At 35.8% G+C, this 24,311-nt stretch overlaps 1 protein-coding gene across 4 annotated transcripts in view; it reads left to right on the top strand.

Moving 5' to 3' along the window:
* The window catches only part of LOC131050076 (pentatricopeptide repeat-containing protein At1g63330), a 100,130-nt gene extending 76,100 nt beyond the window's left edge, over positions 1 to 24,030 (top strand). For 2 of the 4 annotated variants that reach the window (XM_059218474.1, XM_059218475.1), the window contains exon 6: positions 22,856 to 24,030. The gene's annotated coding sequence lies outside the window, so the exon portion shown is untranslated. The remainder of the gene's footprint in view (positions 1 to 22,855) is intronic. The other 2 variants (XM_059218476.1, XM_059218473.1) reach the window with 1 other exon arrangement.
* The last annotated feature ends 281 nt before the right edge of the window (positions 24,031 to 24,311 follow it).

The raw sequence follows: 24,311 nt of genomic DNA, 5'->3' as shown, positions 1-24,311 counted from the left end.
GCATGCCTTAGAGCCTTTGAATCACAAATTTTGTATTAAAATCTCCTACTTGCAGTGACTGCTTTGAAACCCAAAATTGAAGAAAAAGCTAGGAAAATGAAGGTCAAAACTCACCAAAACTTGGACAACAATGGCAAGACATCCCCTAATGATTTGACCCTATCAAATATGAGTTTTGCAGAGTACAACACACATCAGACACCCTAGGTATGAAATTTGCAAGCTTAGAACAAGCAAATAAGGACTTGATAGTAGAACCACCCTTTTGGCTGGTAGTTCAATTTTAATGCATTCTCAACACATGGATAGGTTTTAGGAAACATGCAAGAATATTTCCTTACGCCTCTTCTAGTTCTAAAGGCAAGAATTGGGTAAGATACTGACCTCCTCCACCCATAATTGACCCTATAGTACACTTTCTTGCTCCTTGAGGACACGAGTCTCACTTGTATTGTCCACCCTCACCAAGTGTTCTTCCATGGTGTCCTCTCGCCATATAATTCCTTCAACATAGCTATCACAACATCTTTGTAATGGCTCATCTACACCCTCCTAAACGTATATTACTTCTGCACATTGTAACTCCTTAGAGTATTTGTTGATAATATTGCACTAGCTGGCAACATCTAACTCCATCTTCACATGTTCTTTTTGAAATCCTTGTTTACCGTCTCTCCTTTAATGACAACTCCACTAAACACACAAACTTCTTGGACTTTCCTTTTCATCTTTCTGTCATGCTGATTCTCAATTACTCCTCCCAGCTTTGAGTTGTTACTATCACATCCTCTGCTGGGTCTAAATCCACTATGTGCTGACCAGAACTGCACAGATCCTCTTCTTTGTTGGGTAATACATTATGCATCCAGCTATTATCCATTATAACATCTTTGTAATCTTCTCATCCTTGTAGGCGTTACCGCACATTGTGTCAACATCCTCAAATTCAGAATCTTAGGTCCATCCACATCTTTGTGAAATTCCACTTCCTGCTTGCACTTGGTCTCTGCCACCCAAGCAATTCTACTTCTCTTCCATACCCATTTTAGGTCTACTGCACATCCTCTAGAAGTGTTTGTGCTACTACGCTTGACAGTTTTCCTTGTTTATCTACTAGTTCTTAACACCATTATCATTACTTGTTTTGGCTGATCTATTCCCATTTTGAGCTGACCGAGCATCACCTTAATCTGACCAAGCATCTCCTTGTTTTGCTGGTTCATCAACCTTTCAAAGTTAGACACCACATTCTTGAAAGGGTCAATTGTCTTTTCTTCTTGCTTCTTCAAGGCTCTTTCCAAATCAGGAACTAGAACTTTACCTCTGACAAACACTCCTATGTTTTGCATCTTGTTAGCATGGCCTATCAAGTTACTTTTTAGTTCATATAACCTTTTCCACAACCTACAATCTTGCACCATAGTGTTGAAGGCAACTTCCTTTTTGAGCCACCTCCCTAATAGTTCACTTGTAATGTGACACACATACAAGGTTTTTGTGAACCACTTCTTGGATCACTTGTAGTGTGACACATGCATAAAACTTTGTGAACCACTCCTTTGAATGATCACCTGAAGTGCAACCAATGCACAAGAATTTCTGAGCAACTCTAAATGGATGCAACACACACAAATCTTCTGCTATGGTATTATTATTCACTCCAGCAATAACCTTTGCTCTAATACTATTTGATGCAATTACAAATGAAGGGTCTGATGAAAGACTGTCCAGACATGTAGCCTAACCCCTCGTTCTTGGATCTTAATAACAAACACCCATATCTTATCCATCAGTGGATAAAAACAAGAACAAACACCCATATCTTATCCAACAATGGATAAAAACAAGTACATAGCAAAAACATTGATATAATGATGTCTTTATCCATCCATAATAATTACACCAAGCCCGTAGATAATATAATCAAGCCTTCAACCTTACGATCGTTATAGATCAATAGATTTTACAATCTAATACAATGGGCTTAACTAAGAACTATCTCCTAGACTATAGTTATAGACAATTCTGCAACATGAGCAATATTACAAATGTCTAGTCCCTTGTCTACACAGGCAATACATAATTAGATTCCCCATTGATGTGCCATCAGACTTCTGATCATAGTTACTTGGATTCAACTTGGAAATTGGTGTCGTGCCCAAATTTTAAATTCCGCCTCAAGCTTTATCCTCTGACCTTACTACTCAATGAGTCTCAAATGTCTAGTTTATATAGACAATTTTTAAATAATCCTTGAGGAAAGGAGCACAAGCTAAATTAGGTCATTCTCGTGAAATAATTATCTCTTACAACCTTTCCCTCAGATACCGGTTCTTGCAAAAAATGGCCAGGTCCGGGTCTTGGTTCTTGCCCGGTCTTGGTCTGAGCCTGGTTCGACCTGGGTCCCACCCGGGTCCTGTCCAGGCGGCTGGGTTCCCTGTGGGTCCTGTGTGGTAGGACCCACAGGGAACCCAGCCACCTGGGCAGGACCCGGGTGGGACCCAAGTCGAACTTAGGCAGACCCGGGTGAACCCAAGCTCGTGGGTTCCCAAAAACAAGGCCCACGGGTCAGAAAACAAAAAACCAAATAAAAACAGTTTTTTAAATGCTTTTTTATACTTTACTGTGTCATGACATTTTCACATTTTGAAACTTGAATCAGTTGAAACTTGAAACTTGAATAATATCTTTTTTGCATATTATGAATATGATATTACATTTATGATATATGAATATCAGAATATTTACTGGCATTGGCAATTATGGATTTATGATTTATGATCTATCTGCTATCATTTATGTATCATTGCATGGGAAAGTTACATTGTATGTTTCATATTTGTATGTTTGAACTGTGAACATATATATTTATAATTTTGATGTTTGAACATATATATAATATATGACACATGTATATATATATATATATATAATATTTATATATAATTAAAAAATATATATATATATGTATGGACAAACCCGTACCCGTACCCAAGAATTTTTTTTTTGTTTGCTGAATCCGCGAATCTGTACCCGAATCTGAACCTGAATCTGAACCCGAACCGGTAACTTAGACCTTTCCTTTATCAATTCCTAGGAAGTGGAAAACATTCTACTCTCTTGCACCAAGAACTGGGTCTTTAGTAAGGATCATTGTGGCCCCAAATTACCAAACTTGTATAACTATACCTTGGGAATGATTGTAGTCAGCCTTGTTCTTTACTGCAAGCCATGGAATGTATTCCTATTATCCTCCAAGTAAAGGAAAACAACTACAATATAATTAAAGTTTGTGACACCATAGATCCTGATATATGAATACATAAAGCTTAATGGTGTTACTGCACATCATCTCTGTGATGAATACTTGCTTAGTTGTCATTGCATACCTACTTAGTGCCAAAATACTCATATTCAATATCGCAGCTTCAATTTGAATAATTGAATGTGGGCAATTCCAATCATGAAATTGTTAGTAAATTTTGTATGGAACAGGGCCTGCTCATAAATTAAGACAAGAAAATGAACTCTTATTTGTTCTATATTGAGTTCCTTGAGTTTGAATTAAAATACGATTTTCTCTTTGAATTTCATGCAAAACTTCTTACAAATAGATTGGATCAATGTATCCAATATAGAATCTGATCTCCTAAACATAGATGATAAAAAACAACTAAACAATCTCCCAAAATAAGATGCCTTGCATGCAATTCTCCAGCTAGGCAGTAAAAACCAGCAGTACACGGGGATGCGTCCTTGGGAGTTTTAGCCTCTGTCCCCGCTCCAAGGCATTACCAAAAACAATTTGGACAGGAAACGTCCCTAATCAACAATGATGTCCTGGAAACGGCATGGGGATGGCTGGCCATCCCCAGAACACATTAGGGATGTCCGTAGCGTCCCCAAACATCCCGGAGATAGCCAGTCATCCCTTTTTTTCTAGTGCTCAAAAAACATAAAAAACACCCAGCTTTAAAAATAACATTTTTAAATGATATTTGTGGCCCCCATGCCGCTCTAACCCTAACATGACTAAACATAACACTCCCTGAGTAGCGTTTGAGTTGATTTTTACATTAATTTTTTTTTGCAGCAAAGTTAGAAAGACAAAGCAGCCGAATTTGAAGGTGTTGTTGGAAAAACCAGCATCAATTAGAGGCAGCCATAGTACTTTCCATCATTATGTTTTACAGTTTTTGACATTTTTGACTTTGTCATTTTGACATTGTAGTACAAACTTGTAGCCTTTGGGCATTTTGGTGTATGTAGTATTACTATTTTTCAATTTTATATCATATGCACATTGACATGAATTATGGAAGCAATTAAATATTAATTTGTTCGACTCTCATGTATACTCTATTGTTGTGTTTTAAGGATTCTATAACGTATATGCCAATATGATGAATGCTTTATCAATGTCATCATATGAATGAATATGTGAAATGTATATATATATATATATATATATATATCCGTCCCCTGTCATCCCCCAAAATGGCCTCAAAATATCCCATCCCCGAAAACTTGGTGGAACATAGGTAAGATCTAAATATAAAACCAAAATTTGAGTGAATAAATCAGAAGATTTTGTCCTCTAAAATGAGATCCTAAATCTCCAAAAAAACTTATGCCTCAAAACATAGTGACAAACTTTTTTTTTAAAACATCTAATTAATAAATAAATCTCTAAATTTTGATTCCTGAAAAAAGTTTGACTGTTGGAAAAGTAATGTTTAAAACATAATTTGCTATTATTAACTATGTTCAAAATTCTAGTTAACTGCATAATGTATTAAAATGTCATCAGCATCAATTGTTATCATCTTTGTTAGGATTTCTTTGTTCCTCTCCTAGATATTCTAAAACTCTTCTTAACCATAATGCTTTGCAATGTCCCCTTTCTGGATCACCTTATATTTTGCCCTAAATTCACAAATCCAAATGAAACAAAGAATATAATATAGTTAAAGATGTAATTCTCACCCAAGGATAAGAAAAGATAAAGTCCATTTTGGAAACCTGTAATCAAGTTAGACAAATATTGAAGATATAATTCATGAGATAAATCCATTACTAGGGCTAAAGAAACATTTATTCATAAACATATAACAAATCTAAACTATTATGTGGGGTTCAAACATAATGGGGCATGAGATAAGGAGACACGATAGGGTGCCCAAAGAGATCCTCTACCCTAGGCCCAATAGTGGATCTCCTATCCCTCTTGTCCTCATGTGGCCTTCTGCCATCTCATATGAGGTGATGTACCTAGTGAGGCATCCATAGCCATTCTCCCTCATCGTGAAATCCCTCTTTATCCTCTTATGATTGAAATTCCCAAGAGTTCATCTCAACAATCAATCAGCATAGAGATGGAAGAGGAAACTGCAATGGGGTGCCCCAAAGTGATCCTCCACCCTAGACCCAAGAGCGGGTATCCTATCCCTCTTGGCCTCATGTGGCCTTTCGCCATCTCATATGAGGTGGTGTGCCGAGTGAGGAATCTATAGCCGTTCCCCCTCCTTGCATTCCCTTCCTCAACTCTACTATGATTAATTGTTGCAAATTGGAAATCATATTATTACTATTGTCTAATATTCATGTTGTTAAGTACATAGATGTATATATTATATTAGTATATAAAGATTCATGCATCTATTACTGTATACAACCCATTAGATATATATACATGTTAAAATAATTATTTCTGCATACCACAGAGAATCAGAGTAGTGGGGTTTGGATCTGATCTGATTACTTTATGAGAACTCCGATCTTCTTCGATTTATTACCTAAATGCTGTTTGGTATTTATTATTTGGTATCTTCTCTGATCTGCATTCCTCTTCCGCCTGCATTCATTGCTGGATATGTTTGTCTGATTCTGAGTTGATGCCTAACTTCAAATGGAGTTCTTAAATAACCTTCACTTGACAATGGAAGGTTGTGTCCCTTCTTGTAGTCACCCTTCCCTAAAAAGTGGTGTCTTTTTCAAATGCCTTAACCTAATTGCTGCTGTTAACATATTGAAATTGCTACCTTAATTATTATTTAGGTCACTGAGATCGCTGCTTTATATGTAACGGGATTGCTGTTTTTGTAAACAATGTAATTGCTGCACTAACTTTCTGCACTTGCAACCTCCTCTCCTCCCCTATGTCTGCGATTAGCCTATCATTTATATATCTTTTTTCTTGGAAAGATATTAAGGTTGGCCAGGCAAGGGTTTGTATTTTATTTATTTCATTATACATTTCATGAATAGAGGCAACTCTTACAAATAGGGGAACTTTATGGAATGTGGCCGCTATTCAAGTTGGAAGGTCGGCCTTATCAAATCTGTATTGTTTTAGGGGGAGCAATTCCTCTCTAAGTAGTCAGCTATTAAAGATAACAATATTTTCATTATTATTATTAATTCTATTTCATATTATTTCCATCTTTTAATGAGTCGGCCAGCATTTTATCTAATTTTTATCAAACTCAAGGGAGTCGGCTAGATATTAGAAAATTGTGATGTCTTCTAAATAAGACAATTTTCTAATCAGTTATGTATATCAGATTTATGAAGGTATCAGGGCCGGGGCATGACATGCTTGTGTAGATGCTATCATTAATGCAAGATATTTTACTTATATATGATAATGCCACTGTATTCTACTTCTTTGAACCCCATTTAACCAATCCACTTCCTAGTGTAAAAACAATGTCTAGATGTGCTTTCTCTATCATTCAATGATCTTGCCTAAACTGCATCTAAACAATGAATAACTTTGAATTCTCAATTGAATAATAATGAATTCCATGATTCTTTGTTTATTTCACATACCTCAGTGTTCTCTTTGCTGCTTGTAAATGTCTTTCTATAGGTTCACTTATAAATTACAAAACCGCTGATATTACAATCATAATATTTAGCATATTAAACTTCTTCCACATATCACACATACTTAGCTTGACAAATAAAGATTTTACCAAGAGATTGACATACCCCCATGCCAAGAAGATATTGCATTAGTTATAAATTAGTCCTTTCAAATTCTCTCATCATCGACTCTTTGAATTTTGTCTTCATCCTATTTGAACTTCTTGTATAGTTTAGATCATCAACAGATAGACAAACATATTGTGTTTCATTACCTTCCTTCTTGAAATATGGTGATGGTTTATTCTTGCTTCTCATATACCCATTCGTTAAGAACCATGTATCAATTTTTGAATGCCATGCATTTGGTTCTTGTTTCAAAGTTCAAACCATAGAGCACTTTCTTCAACTTGTAAACATATCCATCTTCACTTTCTTCAAATCCTTGTGGCTGATTCACATATATTTCCTCTTCAATGTATCTATTCAGAAATGCACTTTTCACATCTAGGCAGTATAGTTTCTATCCCTTTTATTTTGCCAAATGATAATATCAATCTTATAGTGTCATGCCTTGTAACAAGTGCATAAATCTCTTTATAGACTATACCATACCTTCAAGCACATCCTTTTGCAATCAATCTAGCTTTTTTTTTTCAACTATTTGATCACTTTGTTTTTCACTTTGTAAACCTATTTAGTTCCTATCAATTCTTTATCTTTTGGTAGTTTACAAGCTACCATTTTTTGTTTCTTTCAGTAGCATCAATCTCCTCTTCCATTGCTGCAATCCATTCTTTCTTTTCAGTTGATTCTTCAAACTTACTAGGTTCCATCTTAATATTTGAAAAAAATGCATCATTGATTAATTCACCATCTTCATTGTTTTCTCTAACTTGTCTTCTTTTAAATTTTCTTTCAAAAATTTGATCTGTCATTAGATTTGGAGGATGAGATTGCATTACCTTTTTACTTTTTGTAACAACATTGCTTGAACTTGATGTAAGTTTTGCACTTTTAATTTTTCATCTTGGTCCCAAATTATTCCTTGATTCACTATTTCATTGTCTTTTCAAATTACCTAAATAGAATCTTCTTTCAACAAATAATGCATCTTGTGAAAGAAGTCTCTTTCTTCCTTCTAGTGAATAAAATTTTTAGGCTTTTCTTTTTGCACTATAACCTGTAAATATGCATGCTTCAATCTTTGCATCTAGTTTTTGTCTTTTTTCATCACTTATGTGAACATATGCCGAACAACCAAATACTTTGAACTTCGATGCATTTTACTATAATTTTTCTTCTATACCAATCTTCATGCAATGTTCTTTCTATTCCTGCAATAATTGTATTCTATTCATGATGTAAACAATAGTGCTATCTGCTTTAGCCCAAAAAATCTTTTCCATACTCTTTTGCTTCCAGCATGCTTTTTGCCGACCTTCTATTAGCATCCTATTCTTTCTTTTTGCTACACTGCATAAGGTGTTATTAATTCTCTTGACTCCATTCTTTGCATAAAATTTATTAAATTCTTCTGAATAAGATTCGCCTCCTCTATCCATTCTTAAACATTTTATGTATTTCCGCTTTTGTTTTCTACAATAGCCTTAAACATTTTGAAGGCTTCAAAAGAATCACTCTTTTTCTTCAAAATCAAACTATATATGTAGAAAAATCATCAATGAAAGTAATCATGTAGTGTTTCATGCCTATGCTTGCTTGGACATGGGGCCACACAAATCTGAACGAATAACCTCCAATGGCTGACTTGCTTTCCATGCACTTTTGGGAAACCCGTCCCTGCTTTCCAAGTGCACAACCCTTGGTCACTTCCTTTCCTTGTGCTTGAATCTCTGGTAACTCATATGTTATATTTATTTGATACAAGTTACAAAATATGCAGTCCTTTAAAATTAAGATGTCCATACCTTTGGTGCTGTAACCAACTTGCATTCTCTATAGCAACATAACAAACATTTGATTCACTTGCTTTGAACATTTGGTTCTTTGTCATCTCTGCTGTAACAATCAGCTTTTCTCCTTGTCTCTTATCATAGATAGTACATACTTTATCATCAAATACCAATTCAAGTTCTTTTTCAACAAGCTGTCAAACACTCATTAGATTATGCCTTAGTTATGGTGAGCATAGAAGCAAAAATCTGAAAAACATTGCAAAAATTGTGATTTTTTATACTAGCATTGACCAGTTTAAATTGTGAAAAACTCATCGAAAAATCGTGTAAAAAATGCATCACAAACCCTTAAAACGTGATTTTCTTTATATATTGTAGTTGCATGACCTATTTTGACCACTATTGCAATTTTTAGTGCTGCTGAGATGTGAAAAACGGCGGGACTGTGAATTTGAGCGAATAGAGCAACATGAAAAAAGGCATGACTGTAAATTTGCAGGAATAGAGGGACATGAAAAAAGCCGTGACTGCGAATTTGAGCGATTAGAGGTAGGGGTCTTCAATGATAATTGTTTGACTAATGTGTTGAAGTATACAATTGCCTGCCGTTAAATATATCTGTCTATGTTTCAAGTGCATTGTCTATGGTTGCTACAATTTTCAACCCCGTAAGATATATTTACAGATTGTGAATTGTCGTATCACGATCTTCTTTAATGTTGTGAATAGTTGACTTCCATTTGATTAAGTTTTCCTTCCTTAAATCCTAGATGTCTTCTTCACCTTCTCGAGCGAAATCCAAGATTAACACATCAAATTTGTTTACCTCTTCTATAGTCTCCAATTCTTAATCAGTTGGTTGTGTTCCATAAGCCATAATCATAAATGTTGCAAATTTAAGAAAGGGAAATTGGCTACACTACCCTCGAAGGGTATTATAACTCACCTTGTCACATCTTGTAGCTGTATTATGGGGCATATAATCACTCTATTGTGATGATTTTCAATTTCTGTGTACATAAAATACAAATGACAAAACATCACAAATTGTTCCCTTGATTGTAGATTGTTTCTCATGTTGTTTGTGGTCAACATGCACACATGCAATCAACTCTCGACTCTTCTTACCATTCTTCTGAAACAGTAGACTATATCAAAACACCAATATCATTTAATTATCGAGGAAAGGAAGTGTGAAACATTTGTTGGAGTATTCTTTTGTAGATTGGCAAACTTTGGAAGATATATTTGGGGATGGAAATCATTTTTTTGGGGTCAGCAAATAACAGAGCAGAAGAGTAGATACAGCCACAATGGTCAACATGTTACAAGTTAAATGGACAATGGAGAGAAAATAAGCTCTCATATAAAGTAAAATTTCATCAAAAATATTTGCCAGTTGGTAGTTTATTCCAAAAATCTTTTTCTTTGCCAATTTAATATAAATATTCTCTTAAATGTATATAAAAAGAATTATCTCCTTAGGATTGGCCCAATTTTAATATAAAATGTACAAAATATCAAGGAAGGTGAAATTTTTTCTATTTTTTTGCGAAACCAATGAAATTGATATTTAGGCATTGAAACTGGTATTCCTAGATTGCTAAACTCCTAAGTTGCTGATTCAGGTTTGAGTTTGGCAGTTTGCCGATTTCTTTTTCCCTAGGTTTGGTATGGTTGGGTTTGGCTGTAATTTACAAAATTAAGTATAGACACAGCTGATAATTGATAATTCAATGTTGAATGTTAAAGAACACCACAGAAAACTTGTAGCCCTGAGCAATGAGTAGGTATGGAGTTTCAGGTGAGTGAGGAATAAATGTAGTTTTGCTTTTGTATTGTGTTGTAACTTTTTAGGGTTGGTATGCAATATTGGATAAAAACAATACAACATATGTAGAGACTTTCGGCATTACAATCCACACAATGGCAGCTCTGTTGTGCACTTCCAAGCTCTACCCAAAATGTCAAATCAAGTACATCAGTTATAGAAAATGGTTCACCCAATATTAAATAGAAAATAATTTTCCACACTTGCTCTAGAAATACACATTTCATACATGTATTTTGTACAATTGATGGGTTAAACTCTTTATTTCAGTTGCTCTCTATATCTCTATGCTACGGAAATGCCCTTAAATCTTAAAAAAAGTGTTTTTGTCTCTTTTCTACAATTTTTAATGTTTTTTTTCAAATCAGATACTTTTTCCTGATTTTTAAAAAAAAAAAATTACTTTTGGTTTGCCGATTTTTCCCCCAAACAATTTTTGCTGGTATGATGGTGAGTGATATACATCAACAATTTCTATTGTCTAATGTATATATCCATTTTCCTTTTCCACAATCTTCTAATACTGTATTATCACCCAACCCTACTTTACTTTTGAATTCATCATTAATATTTGAAAATGCTTCTTGACAACCTATCATATGATTAGAAAAAACCTAAATCTAGAAACCATATCTCATTGTTTGTGTTTTCAACTTCATTCCATGAAAAGTAGAAGTTCAGTGGATCTTTATCTTTATCTTGTTTTGAACCTTCATTTGAATTCCTTCTGCACTCTTGTGCATAGTTTCTTTGCTTCCTTCATGTGAATTCTTCAATCTGCAGTCTCTTTCTATACTACCAAATTTCTTGTAGTAATAACATTGCACTAGCTTCTTTCCTGCATTAAATCTGCAGAGTAATCACAATATGCATCCATTTGGGTGTAAGAGATCTCAAGATCTTCTTCACAACCACATAATCTTTCACTTCACACCATATATTTTTATTTTATTCACGAAATCTATAATTCTAACACAATAATCTTCTATTTTTTCATTATCTTTCATTCTTAAATTCTCCAAACCCAGTCATAGGTTTGAAGCTTTGTAACCCTTAATTGAGTTGCAGCTTGATATGAACTTTCTAATCCTATCTGTGTATTCTTTGCTGTCTTACAAGGGATCTATTTCCTATCTCCCTAGAAATCTCTTCATTGCAATCATCTGGGAGAAAAAGCTTTGTTGATCCTTAAAGTGAAAATGATGGGATGTGCCCCAAGGTAAGGGACTAAAAAGTCGTTCAAAGGCTGATCTGCCTTGTCAAAAGTCTGAAGGCTACTGGGCCAAACCTTACCCTTGCTCCTATCCAACGGATCCTCCCTTCCTATGTTGTCAAACAATCCCCTTCACTACAGAGACCCTGTGAAATTTTTGGCTCTCTTGCCTTAAGACGAGACACTTTCATCAGAACAGGTGACAAAGAGCCTATGTCTTTTAAGGTTTGCTTCTTTTAGAAGTCTCTGCAGCTATGAAATGGATTAAGGCATTTTTTACATTTTGAGAATATCTTGTGAATGCCTGGTACTTGTTGTGAGGTATTCACACATCGCCCCATCGCAAATGGGGACCCCCACTTTTTTCCTGCTTTCTAGGTAGTGTTTGATGTCCTTAGCTATTAGCCTTTTCATTAGGGAGGTATAGGCGCCCAAAAGGCTAGGAGTCAGGTGGATAGTCTTGCATGAGTGTGAAGTAAGTTTGCAAAGTCTAGATATGATGAGTTCAACCATGAGTGAGGAAGGATTGCTAATTTGAAGGTCACTTCAAGTGCTCCTCTTAAAGGAACGAACTTCACTTCATGAACACTCCTTGTGTAGCAAATTTCTTGCACTTCTCCCACAGAGCGAAAATTCACTCTAAGACCTCATGTTGAGCAAGTTATCATGTATTGAAGTTGAGAAAGTAAGTGAAAGTGAGAAAAGGAGAGTTTAGTCTTGATTTGAAATCCACTTCATAAGCTCCTCCATGAGGAGAGACTTCATCTTCAAGGTCAGGAGAGTGAACTTCAACTTCATGAGTTGAGAATTCGGAGCGAACTTCAAGAGTTGGAAATTTGGAGCGAACTTCATGAGTTGAGAATTTGGAGCAAACTTCATGAGTTGGAAGTTTGGAGCGAACTTCATGAGTTGAGAAATTGGAGCGAACTTCATGAGTTGGAAGTTTGGAGCGAACTTCATGAGTTGGAAGTTTGGAGCGAACTTCATGAGTTGGAAAATTGGAGCGAACTTCATGAGTTGAGAATTTGGAGCAAACTTCATGAGTTGAGAAATTGGAGCGAACTTCATGAGTTGGAAGTTTGGAGCAAACTTCATAAGTTGAGAAATTGGAGCAAACTTATGAGTTGGAAGTGTGGAGCGAACTTCATGAGTTGAGAAATTGGAGCGAACTTCATGAGTTGATGATTTGGAGCGAACTTCATTAGTTGATGAAATGGGCCGAACTTCATGAGTTGATGAAATGGAGCAAACTTCATGAGTGAGCACACATGAGGGAATTTCACCTTCAAGCCTTCATGAGCAAAATGGGAAGTAGAGGAGCGGAAGATGTTTGATAGTTTTTACCTTGAATGGATTCAATTTGAAACGAATTTCATGAACTCAACAAGGGAAGCGAACTTCATGACCTGGAGATTTGGAGCGAACTTCAGGAGTTGAAAGATTGGAGCGAACTTCATGACCTGGAGGTTTGGAGCGAACTTCATGAGTTGGAGATTTGGAGCGAACTTCATGAATTCACCTACATGAGCGAATCTTAACTCCATGTTATAAGTTATAACCTACATGAGTAAATCTCAACTTCATGAATCAACATACATAAGCGAATTGAACTTCATAAACTCACCTACATGAGCAAACTTCATGATTGGAGGGTGATGAGCGAATTTTTTCTTAAGAGCTTTGTTTGAGTGTATGTGTAAGTGTAAGGATTAAATCAATGAAACAACAAAAAGATTAAAGGGAAGTTCATTTGAAATTCATTTCATCTCCAAGACCTCAAGAACTTCATCTCAATGAGCTTCAGGAATGAGATACATCAATGAAGTTCAAGAAATCAAGGGTATGAACGAAGTTCAAGAAAATGAAAAAGAGCAAGTTCAAAAGATAAGGGTACCTTCATGAACTTCAGAGGGTGGAGTAAACTTCAAGAGCCCCTCTCTACAAGCAAAAAAAAACAACTTCAAGTGTCCCTTCATGAGGGCGAATTCTCTTTATATGCTCTTATTAAACCTATATATATCAAGTGTATTTGATACTTGCTTGTTTGTCTTGTAGGAGATGAAGAAAGAAATAAGGAGATCACACAAGAAGCATTCACTTACACAAAGACATGATCTACAACATCAATGACATGAAGGGAGTCACAAGAGAAGGAATTCCGAAGGAGAGAGACAATGGTGACATCAGAAGTTCATCAATTCTTCAAAAACTAAGATTTATACCTTGCACTTCCATGATCAAGGCATTTGAGAAGACAGTTTCAGAAGAGTTAATCAAAGTTAGAAGATCATTGTCATCATCGTTGAAGCTAGACAATGTTGAGTATCAAGAAATATTCCTTCATGATGATCTATCAAGCCTACAAGTGCAAGATAAAGGTAGAATCCTAGTCATCGTCCCAGTCACCACTCCCCAGTCAAAGAAGTTCCATATCAACACGTCTTGATTCAATGTACCTGACTCACCAGTGATGGCACAGACTCCGAGACACCTACCCTTGTTATCTATTGGTCATGCCAAAGTGTTGTAATCATTTCATTGGCCAAATTGAGTTTGTTGTAACAAACCCTAGTTAGGTTTCATTGTAAAATCTCGGCTATTGATTTCAAATGGATCTGAACCATTGAATTGTATTGAGAGCACTATAAAAGGCTCAAGTCTCTCATTTGTAAGAGGGAATAGCTAATAGTGAATAATTAGAAAATGGATAGTCTTAGAAGAATAGAATAGAAGATAGAATATAAGTTAGAGTAGATTAGGAGAAGGAAGAATTGTTGTTATGACTTGTAAATGAGATACTCTTTTCATTGAAGTAATGGTGAAATTTGTTATTTCAACAAGCCTCATGGTTCTATTTCTCAATTTTGTTTTCATGTTAATTAGATTGAATGGAGGAATTTGTTGAATGCATTTATGTGGAATCCATTTAGTCCATACCACTAGCCTCTTGCTGATTGTAAGTGTGCCTTGCATGGTCAACTGGAGTAATGTGAGCTTAAATTCAAATTGTTATGCTTCCATTGTTTATGCATTAACTTGAATGGTGAGCAATGCTTGAGGGTAATGATTTGAACATCTTTGAAATGTCCTTAGAAGATTGCATTGAGCTTGTGTCAAATTGTTCAGTTTGATGGTGAGACCTCGCTCGGTAGGATTCCATCTAATCATTCATCCATCTTCTTACATTCTAGGCCTTAGAATAGACTGTCTCAACCCTTCACCTTTTGCCCTTTTTTCAATAATGAGTTAGTTTAGGATCAAAAGGCATCACTATATTGCAACATCAGATGATCAAGTTCCAGCGATTCAAGAATTCGACAATTCACGTAAGTCCCTTTGTGATACCAGCAATCACATCAACCAACTGTGCTTATCCACACGTCATGAACCGACATATAAGAACCTTGGAGTCGTCTAAAGTGATCCTTAAGACAATCTTCAGCATTTGAGAAGCTTTGTTCAAGAGAGGATAAGATACTTTTGGGTATTTTATTCTGTGTTTGCATGTGCATAAAAAACACATCAACAGTACTTCTACAGGCTTCTGCTGCTGTGCTTTGACTTTGTTTTTAGCTTTCAGATTAGACAGATCAAGGAAACCTTTCTGAAAATGGGTGGAACTATCCTTAACTGTGCCATTCTCTGCAACCTCCAACTTCCCAGATCTGCTTATAGTTAGATTACTTATGCCAGGTAGTATCATTGGTCTAGCTCTGATCACTACATCATTTTTGTTGGCTGTGACTTTGCCATCTCCCTCACTTCAATCATTCACCATGGCTAATTTTTAAGTGCAGTGCAATTATTGAAAGTTTGTCTGGGAGCTTGTGTGCTTATTACTTATATCTTACTTTTGATTTTCTGTTTCTTGAAACTTCCTTACAATAAATGTGTGCATTATGGTATCTTTTTCATGTGAGAAATCATTTAATCTTATACTATGCTATAGAAATAAAATGGCAAGGTTTCTAGTTTATTATTGTCAACTAAAATTTCTCTGTATTTTGGGTCAGGTTCCAGATTAGGGCTGGAACATTTGTTCAGTCTGTATTAGTATTAGTACACATCTATGGATTTTTATAATATTCAGCGACTGTCAAATATAATGACATACATTTTGTACCTTTTCCAATATGTATAGAATCAGTATATTGTACAAGACTACATCAAGAATTTCAAGAATTATGTCTGTCCTCAGAAAAACATTCCATCCTTTTGCATTCTATTGAGTTTATTTGAATTTGGTGAATTTTCTTGAGTGTAGAAATAGAAGCATTTAGTTTGTATCCACTATATAGCCCAATAATGTGAGAACCTAGTCATTAGGCCATATTTCTTACCAAAAGGTATTGACTTTCAAAATTTTTTAAATCAAGGCCTCGAGTTTATATTCATGTGCATGCTTGGAAATTTCATGGTTTGTCTGTAGCTCCCTTGGAAATGCACAAATGAGGAGCTATAGAATGGAAGGACATTGTTGAACATAGCTTAATTAAGAGAGTATTTAATTGAATGGACATGACTTGTCCATGATAGTATTTGAAAAAATAGCTTTTGGTTTGGATCAAGTCCATCTTTTCCCCACGAATTTGGGTTCAAAGATTAAAGTTGCATTGAATCCCTATTCTTGTTCAATGAGGTGTTTTGACTCATGTGATGGCCCGACTCTAAGGAACCATATTATTTTGAAGCTGAGAAATTGTATTTGGTAGATTTGATTTAACTATGTGTGATTTCCCCTTCTTGTTGACATCAAACTTTCAATGAGATTAGCTTATCATTTTGACCCTCGTAGGCTAATGAGAATGGTTAGAGGGTCTCCTGAGGATTGTATCATCTCTAGTGTTCAGTATACTTCGGTTTGGTCTTCGTTTGGCATCATTCGGACTTCATTTGCTATGGTAATTGCTATACTTACCATTTATAGTAAGTCTTGGGTTGTTTGAGAAGGACCCTTTCTATTTTTAGTAGAGGTGTATGGTCACATGGGGAAAAGCAGGGTGGACTCCCATTTCAGGCGGCATCGAAAAATTTTAAGTATTTTAGGAGATATTAATGTTTAGGTGGCCAAATTAATAATAATCATTAAATAAGGTAAATATAAAGTTATAACTTAACTTTATAACTTGAGGGTCTAGGCATCATGAGAAGGGGGCCGACTTATTAATTAATTTTGTGCACATAACCCAAGGTCTTTATTTCATTTAATGATGCCAACTTAATGTTATAACATTTAATGTTATAAAGTGCTTTTTGGGTGAAAATCAAACTCTCTTGAGGATTATTTATGCTTAACAAGAAGAAGTTCGATTATTATTGTTGCATCTCTTTTTCATGACTTGTGGAGAGCAGAGACCAAGGGTTTCAGTCTTTCATCAGCCATTGAAGAACGGAAAATCTTCAGTGATTGCGGCCATCTGAATTGGTGAAATATCCAGTGAATTTGGCTTTCAGAGGGGGCTTCAATCAGAAGTTCTATTTGGGCTTATTTTGGTGTTGAATCAAAGGGTTTCAGCGTATAAATCACTCAAAGGAATTCAGAGAGAGTGCAGATCATATTCAGGGGAGTTATTTAATTGTTTGCACACTTATTAGAGAGGGACGGCTTGCTTTCTATCAGCAGCAAGAACATCAGCCAAGGCAGCCAGCTTGGGTAGGGCGAATATTGTCAAGGAAGCCTTCAAAAATCTCAAAAATATTCTAGGAGGGGCACCTTGCTGTGAAGATGCCTGCCATACATTAATTCCAATAAAATCAACAAGCTTGCTGGTTCGTACTGTTTATTGGTTGCTTTTTGGTCTCCAGCAGCCATTGATATCTCTATTTCCGGGTATGCATGTTGTAAGGGCTTATTATTCAATAAATGATGAAGTTGTGTGAATGAAGTTATCATTTCTTGTAACAAGTTTTAGATATTCAGTTGCAAATAGTTCAATCAGATTATATGCATTTTCTTTTTGCATTCAAACCCTTGCAAAACACAAAAAAATCACAAAATTACAAAACCAAAAACAAATACCACAGCAGCATTAGTGGTTGAGCCAATAGGGTTCTTACACTATGACCAGTTGCCCTTTAAGTGATTGTACTGCTAGATTGTTGATCTTCAACGGAGATTTTACATGTTTATTAGAGAATTCTCGTTCTGCTGCATATTACTTCTACTCAGGTCAAGTGGGGTGATGCTATTGCTAGTAGTGATTTTTAGGATAGGAATTCTAGTGGGAATCAGGTTAAATATAGCTGGGATAAACTGCATTTCTCAGCAATTGTTGTTCAGTTTGGAGGCTCAGAAATTTTGTGAGAGAGAATTTTCAGTTACCAATGTTGGCTACTAAATGGAAGGTTCATTCAGTAAGTGGCACTTTAAGAGTCAAACTGCACTGTACGATGTACAGAATGTTTCTTGTGCTTACCTATCAGATAATAATGAGAAAGTAGAGGAAAGCACAGTTTATTTTTGTATCATTACATGTTCAAGCTTGATTGTGAGAATCCAGGATGTCTTACTGTTCTAATTTTGTTCAAATTCACACATTTGCTTGATGAATTTAGGGCTGAAGAGGTGCATGCTAGGACAAGGCTCATTTTTGGTGCTCTCTTGAGGCTTATCCTTGTACTATTGAGTGTCTGACCTGAGTATTTCCTTGCAGAGCCTTTCTCTAAAGGGACCATGCTATTCTGAATCCTGGAAATTGTATTTGCCAAACTATAGTTAACTATCATCAAGAGCATTTCAGGTGCTCATAATGTCACATCGTCAGCCTTTTGAGAAAAAATCTTCTTGTTATCAGGCCATTCTCATTCAGCTGCAGTCCAACACTATTGCTCTCACTGGGATCAAGCAGGATAGCATGCTGCTGCTCCTAGTAATGGTATTTAAGATGATGATTCCAATGGGAATGTGTTTTTTCAGTCAGTCTATGTAAGAGAATTCTCAGTTAACGGTGCTGGCTGCTAAAAGGATGTTTTGTTCAGTAGCTGAGTTATAGTCAACCTGCATCGTGTGATTTAAAGAATGGTTCTTGAGTGGATCTAGCAGGTGACAGGGAAGGAAATAAGGAACCATAGCATGTTAGCTTACAGGTTGAAGAAGGCTGGCCTATTTGGGATTCCCTTATCCTGGCTTGAGAATTATGAGAGATATAACATTAGGATGGCCATATAGTGTCCCTAGGGTTAACTCTTGGAAATTCAATATAAATATAATCAGATCCAAACTATCACATTACTGTTAAACCTTAAAATATGATGACAAATACTGCAGATCTGGAAATGATTATTAGTTAATGCAAGGCACTCAGATTAGATGAAATCAAACCACTGATAAACTTTGCAGACAATGACAGCAGTATCAGATCCTGAAAAGAAAAGGAAATAATTCTGACAATTTTATTCATTAAATACACCTAGGGTACAACTCCAACACATGAATAGATAACAGCAAGTCAGGTGACTGGTTATTAGTTCCCTCACAGTATGTTTGTGCTGCAAACAGATATGACTGGCAGTGCTCAGGAGTGCATTTTAAGGCAGATTGTTCTGTGCAGGACTGATTAGGAACCTCCAGATCAGACTAGTGGTGGTCTTTGGCATGCCTGAATGATGCCCTTGGATTGGATCTAAATCACATTGAAGCCTGCACTCAGACAATTTGTTTGATGCCTCTGTAGTTCTATAGAAATCTCCTGTACAGCACCAACAATGAGATTCCAAACTGCTGGGTGGGTTTTTGATCTGTAGCATTTGATTTTGTTTTAGAGATGACCTTGGATTGAGTTCTGCCTGGTACCTGCTTGCTTGGGTAGAGTCTGGTATCTTAGCTTGATTGGTGGTGTGTGAGGGTAAGTTTGTACCAGATCGCTGCAGTACAACTCCTGAAAGTACCTCAGGTCTGATTGTGAGGTTGGGGTCCTATGGAGGGGCTTCAAGTTCTATTTTTAAGGAGCAGTGAGTCCCGTGAAGCAAAAAAAGATATGCTACAGGATTAATTGGAATCCTTTCCTGAATAATAGCATCCCCTACTTTTCAGGGCTGCAGATTTGAGCAGGTGAAATTGTGGTGTGGCTAGAAATTGCCCCACCAGTTTAGGAAGTTTTCTTCACACTTGTCAATCATCTGAAGTTTTAGATTCCTGCCAGGAAAAAAAATTGAAGGGAAAGTGATTTTATTTATTTATTTTAATCTCTATATTTACAGTTCATTCCACTTTTTTAAATTTCAGAGCTTAAAATTTTAAGCTGAACTGCACTTCTAAATTCATGGAACCATAGTTGAAAAACTCTCCAATAACTCTTTTGACTTGCGATTGCTCTCGAGTTAAAATGCCAGGTGAGTTACTCACCCAAAAACTCTCCAATGAGTTTTTGAAAAACTCTTGGCTATTTTTTCCTATAAAACTCCCGAGTAAATGAAAAAACCACGAGTTTTGTTTAAAAAACTCTTCTAGATTCATATAATTTTTTATTTTATTTGCTTGCAGTTAAAAAATGCGATTTTCATTTATGATAATGGTGGTAATGGTTTCGAAGGCCTTAATTTGGGCTTGACTGCCCCTTGACCCTGTTAGGGGCGTTGCCCCAAAATCTCCACAAGGGGTGCTGCCCCTTGTCCCCATTGCTGGTGTTGCCCTCAGATCCCCACGAGGGGCACTACCCACCCTCATTGAGGTTTCCACTCCCAAATCCCCATTAGTTATTGGAATCTGTCAAATAAAAAACTTGATTACAATGAGGGGGTGATGGGGAATTGGGATATAACTCTTGAATGTGCCTACTTAGACGTTATTATTACACAACTTGCCAAAAATCTCTGTAGGTGAGGTAACTTCTACATGTAACATGGCTAGTGGAAGTGGCATTATAACTCATTTAGAGTTGAACTTGTTTTTTGGTCTATGGTATGCATTAAATTCTAATTTTGATTTATACATGATGGAAATTAGTAATATGCTCGACAAATTTAGTAATGGGTGTTTTTAAAGAATATTTTAAAACATTTATGTATATAAAATGCTCGATAAAATTGCTGGTTATTGTCGAGTTTTTCTCGAATCCCAAGTTTTAATTAGTTTTGTGCCAAAAGAGTTATTGCCGAGTAAGAGTTTTTCAATTATGCATGTAACCACCAGCTTTAAGATACTCCTGAGAAATCTCAGCAGCACCCACTGATTTTTTTTAGGAAGCTCTCATCTGTGGGACCCCAGCCTGAGCAGTGCTAACAAACCCTTCAGGCTCCTTGCAGTTACAATGGCTAAATATGGTAGGGTGATGCCTACTGTAGATAGGATATGTCTCCATAGATTGGTTAAAATCTGTTTGTCCCAGCCTCAGGGCGTTCCGAACAGAGGGTTTCTTCCCTGTTTGGAGCAGCAAAAATTCTCGCGACAGCCAAAATCCAATTTTCAAAAACATGCCCTCAAATTGGCGCCTGGAATGGATTTAATAGCTGGGTTTTAGACTGGGGCCCTAGGCCCTAAATTGGGTGCCAAACTGAGAATTTGAAATTTTCTTTATTCATTTTATATGAAATATTTTTATTATTTAATATACATTGGTGGTGTTATTAAAAACCCTTATTTATGACTTGCGCTGAAGGCCAACCTTAAGTGAAAAGGGACATGACAGGTAATCAAGGTTTGAACTTGTTACAAGCATATGAATGGTGCATGCAAGGTTCTCTTTCGTACTTGCTTGAAACGAAGGTTTGGCATTTCGTTTCTAATTCTCAACTAACTTGAGGGCACAGAAATTGGATGCATCAAGTTGGCATGAAGGTGCATTTGGAAGTAGGAAGTACTTAAATATTCTTTTTCAATTTAGTTAATAATATAAATTTGGGAGTTCTTTGCCAGAATGTTAATGGTTTACAAGAAGTTGAATTTTATGGAAATTAATAGAGTAATATATTCCTGGAATTTGTCATTGCTTGTTTTGACAGATTCTCATGTTTGCAGAGTAAATAGATTCGTTAGTTAATACTAATAGTCTTTGACATGGGGCAGAAATATGTTATGTTGAAGACTCATAAAGTTCCATCTCTGTGGCAACCTTCAGTGTGAATTTTTAGTGAAAATTTGGTAAGTGACAACAACGGGCTAGGCTTTTTTGCCAATCATGTATACTTTAATGGAAGCATACACAGCTGCATATCTATGACTCCGACAAAGAGGCAATATTTCAGGGATAATTTTATATATTGATTGGAAAAGAAGGTGATTTTGAAGTTTTTCAAAGACCTTCTGTCAGAGAGGTAGATCTTGTGGGTTGACTTTCAATCACATGGATAAATTCGTACTGTCCCAATAGGGAGTCTAGAATTGGGTGGCTAGGCTGGATGTTTTCTAATGCAACAAACAAATAATTTTAATTTTTATAATTTTTTTGTATGTTCTCTTTAGCTCTCTACTATCTTGATCATGGATCATGGAGTGTGATCTAAAATGTTGATGCAAAAACTTTTACACAATCTAACCCAGAAACTTCACAAACTTCACAGCTCAAATAATTTTATATCATATCACAAACATAACATGTAGATGAAGTGCATCCACAAAGAGACATGGAATCATTGCCACACCAAGGACCTCATGGTACCAAAATAGAAATATGCTAACAGAACCTTAGTCAAACTCGAAATTCCTATTACAAGAGCAGAGTGGCAAAATAATAGATTTCTTTTTTCCTAATTTAAAAAGATATTTGAGGTCCAATCAGCCCTCTGCACATTGGACTGCTCCACTGTCAAAGCCATTGTTTGTTATTGCCCTCTTTGAAATTGTAGTGCCCCATTATATTGAACATTATTATCTAATCTATCATGGATTTTGATCAATTTTAGAATAATTAATTTCACATTTATCTTGTACGATAATTTAAATATGCAATGATGTAATTTGATTATGACATGTATAGGTAATGTTAATAACAATTAAGCTATAATTGCTATAATTTCATTAATGACTTGCGATTATTGATTCCATTAGCTGATACTAATGTAATCTTTCTCTTTTCACTTTTGTGCTAGGGACACGTCATGAAAAAGAGAAGGGTAAATCATATGGGAGCTCAATTGCAACTTGGAATAGTGGAAAAGCAAGAGAAAAATGATGTAACGACCTCATGATTAGTTTTAATTGTAGCTATTTTACTGTCATGTCCCCTCTTTAGCTCTATCTAGCAGAGACATGTGAGTCAGCGTATTATGGGGTCTTGTAGGCTGACAGCGATGGATAGAGACTCAGTGTGGTTATACAGTGTCTGGGACTTGGTGTTCTGGCAGTAGTTGATCAGTTTGGAGCAGTTCCTTATTTTTAGGAGACAGTTCCTACATTTATGGAGGATATCCCTACTATTTAGGAGGTTATGACCATACCCAGGGTTGGGTCTCCTTGAGATTATTCTTTGGGTTCAGTTTCAGAGGATTTGGATTTGTTTCCTAGTTTCTAGGAGCATCCCTAGATTTTAGGGGTGAGATTGCCAGAGGATCCTTGATTTCCGACTTCAGTCACAGACAGGTGGCAGGTTGACTTTCTGGTTTGTGGTGTCATTTGAGCATTTTGCAGCTATTTAGGAAATATTTTTCCTTGAACAATGTCAAGATCAAGGACAAAAAGTAGTCATCTGTGTGTCTAAGAGTGTTGATGATGTGTCAATATTGCTAGATGATTTTTTAAGGCCCATGATGTGTGTTAGGTGTTCAATTCATATATTTACTACATGTTCTTAATGAATTAAATTGTGCTTAAACACAACAACACAACATGTAATTTAAGCATTTCATGCTTCAACACAACTCATACGCTCAATCAAAGGGAAAAGAATTGAGCCCAAATTTGAGTTTTATATTTGCGAGTGTGCTAATTGCTTCCATGATTGCATTTTCGATAGAGGGTAGGAAATGGACAAATTGAGAGCCAATTTTAGACTTTGGGAATGAGTACAGATGGGAACAAAAAACCAAGAATATGTTATTTGCCAATTTTTACACAAGAATCATCATTTTTGCACATTGGTTATTACATTAGGGATTTCATGGTCTCATTGAGTCCAACACAAAGGGGAAAAGTACAAGGGAAGCAATTTTCACCATTGCTTTTTGTCAACACTATTACTTGCATGCAATTTACTATGAGAATGCATGTGAAAGTACAATACACACAATTTATAGTAATAGTAATTAGGCATCAAATTAAACAATGTATTAATAGTAATTTGACTGAAGGTGATGGGTAGGCAAATAGCATTCATAAATTAGTCACCAAAATTATCAAAATCCTTATTGGTGAAATTAAATTTTCTTTCACCAAGACTTTTGATAATTTTCTAGTGATATTGACACATCATCAACATTCTTAGACACACACATGACTACTTTTTGTCCTTGATCTTGTTTAAAAGTCATGTTGGGTTGTTGTATTTAAGCACACTTTAATTCATTCAGAACATGTATATGAATTGAACACCTAACACATATCATGGGC

The sequence above is a fragment of the Cryptomeria japonica genome, chromosome 3 (assembly GCF_030272615.1).
Source record: "Cryptomeria japonica chromosome 3, Sugi_1.0, whole genome shotgun sequence".
Lineage (NCBI taxonomy): Eukaryota > Viridiplantae > Streptophyta > Pinopsida > Cupressales > Cupressaceae > Cryptomeria > Cryptomeria japonica.
The sequence above is the reverse complement of the archived record's forward strand: the minus strand, read 5'-3'. Positions and strand labels throughout refer to the sequence as shown.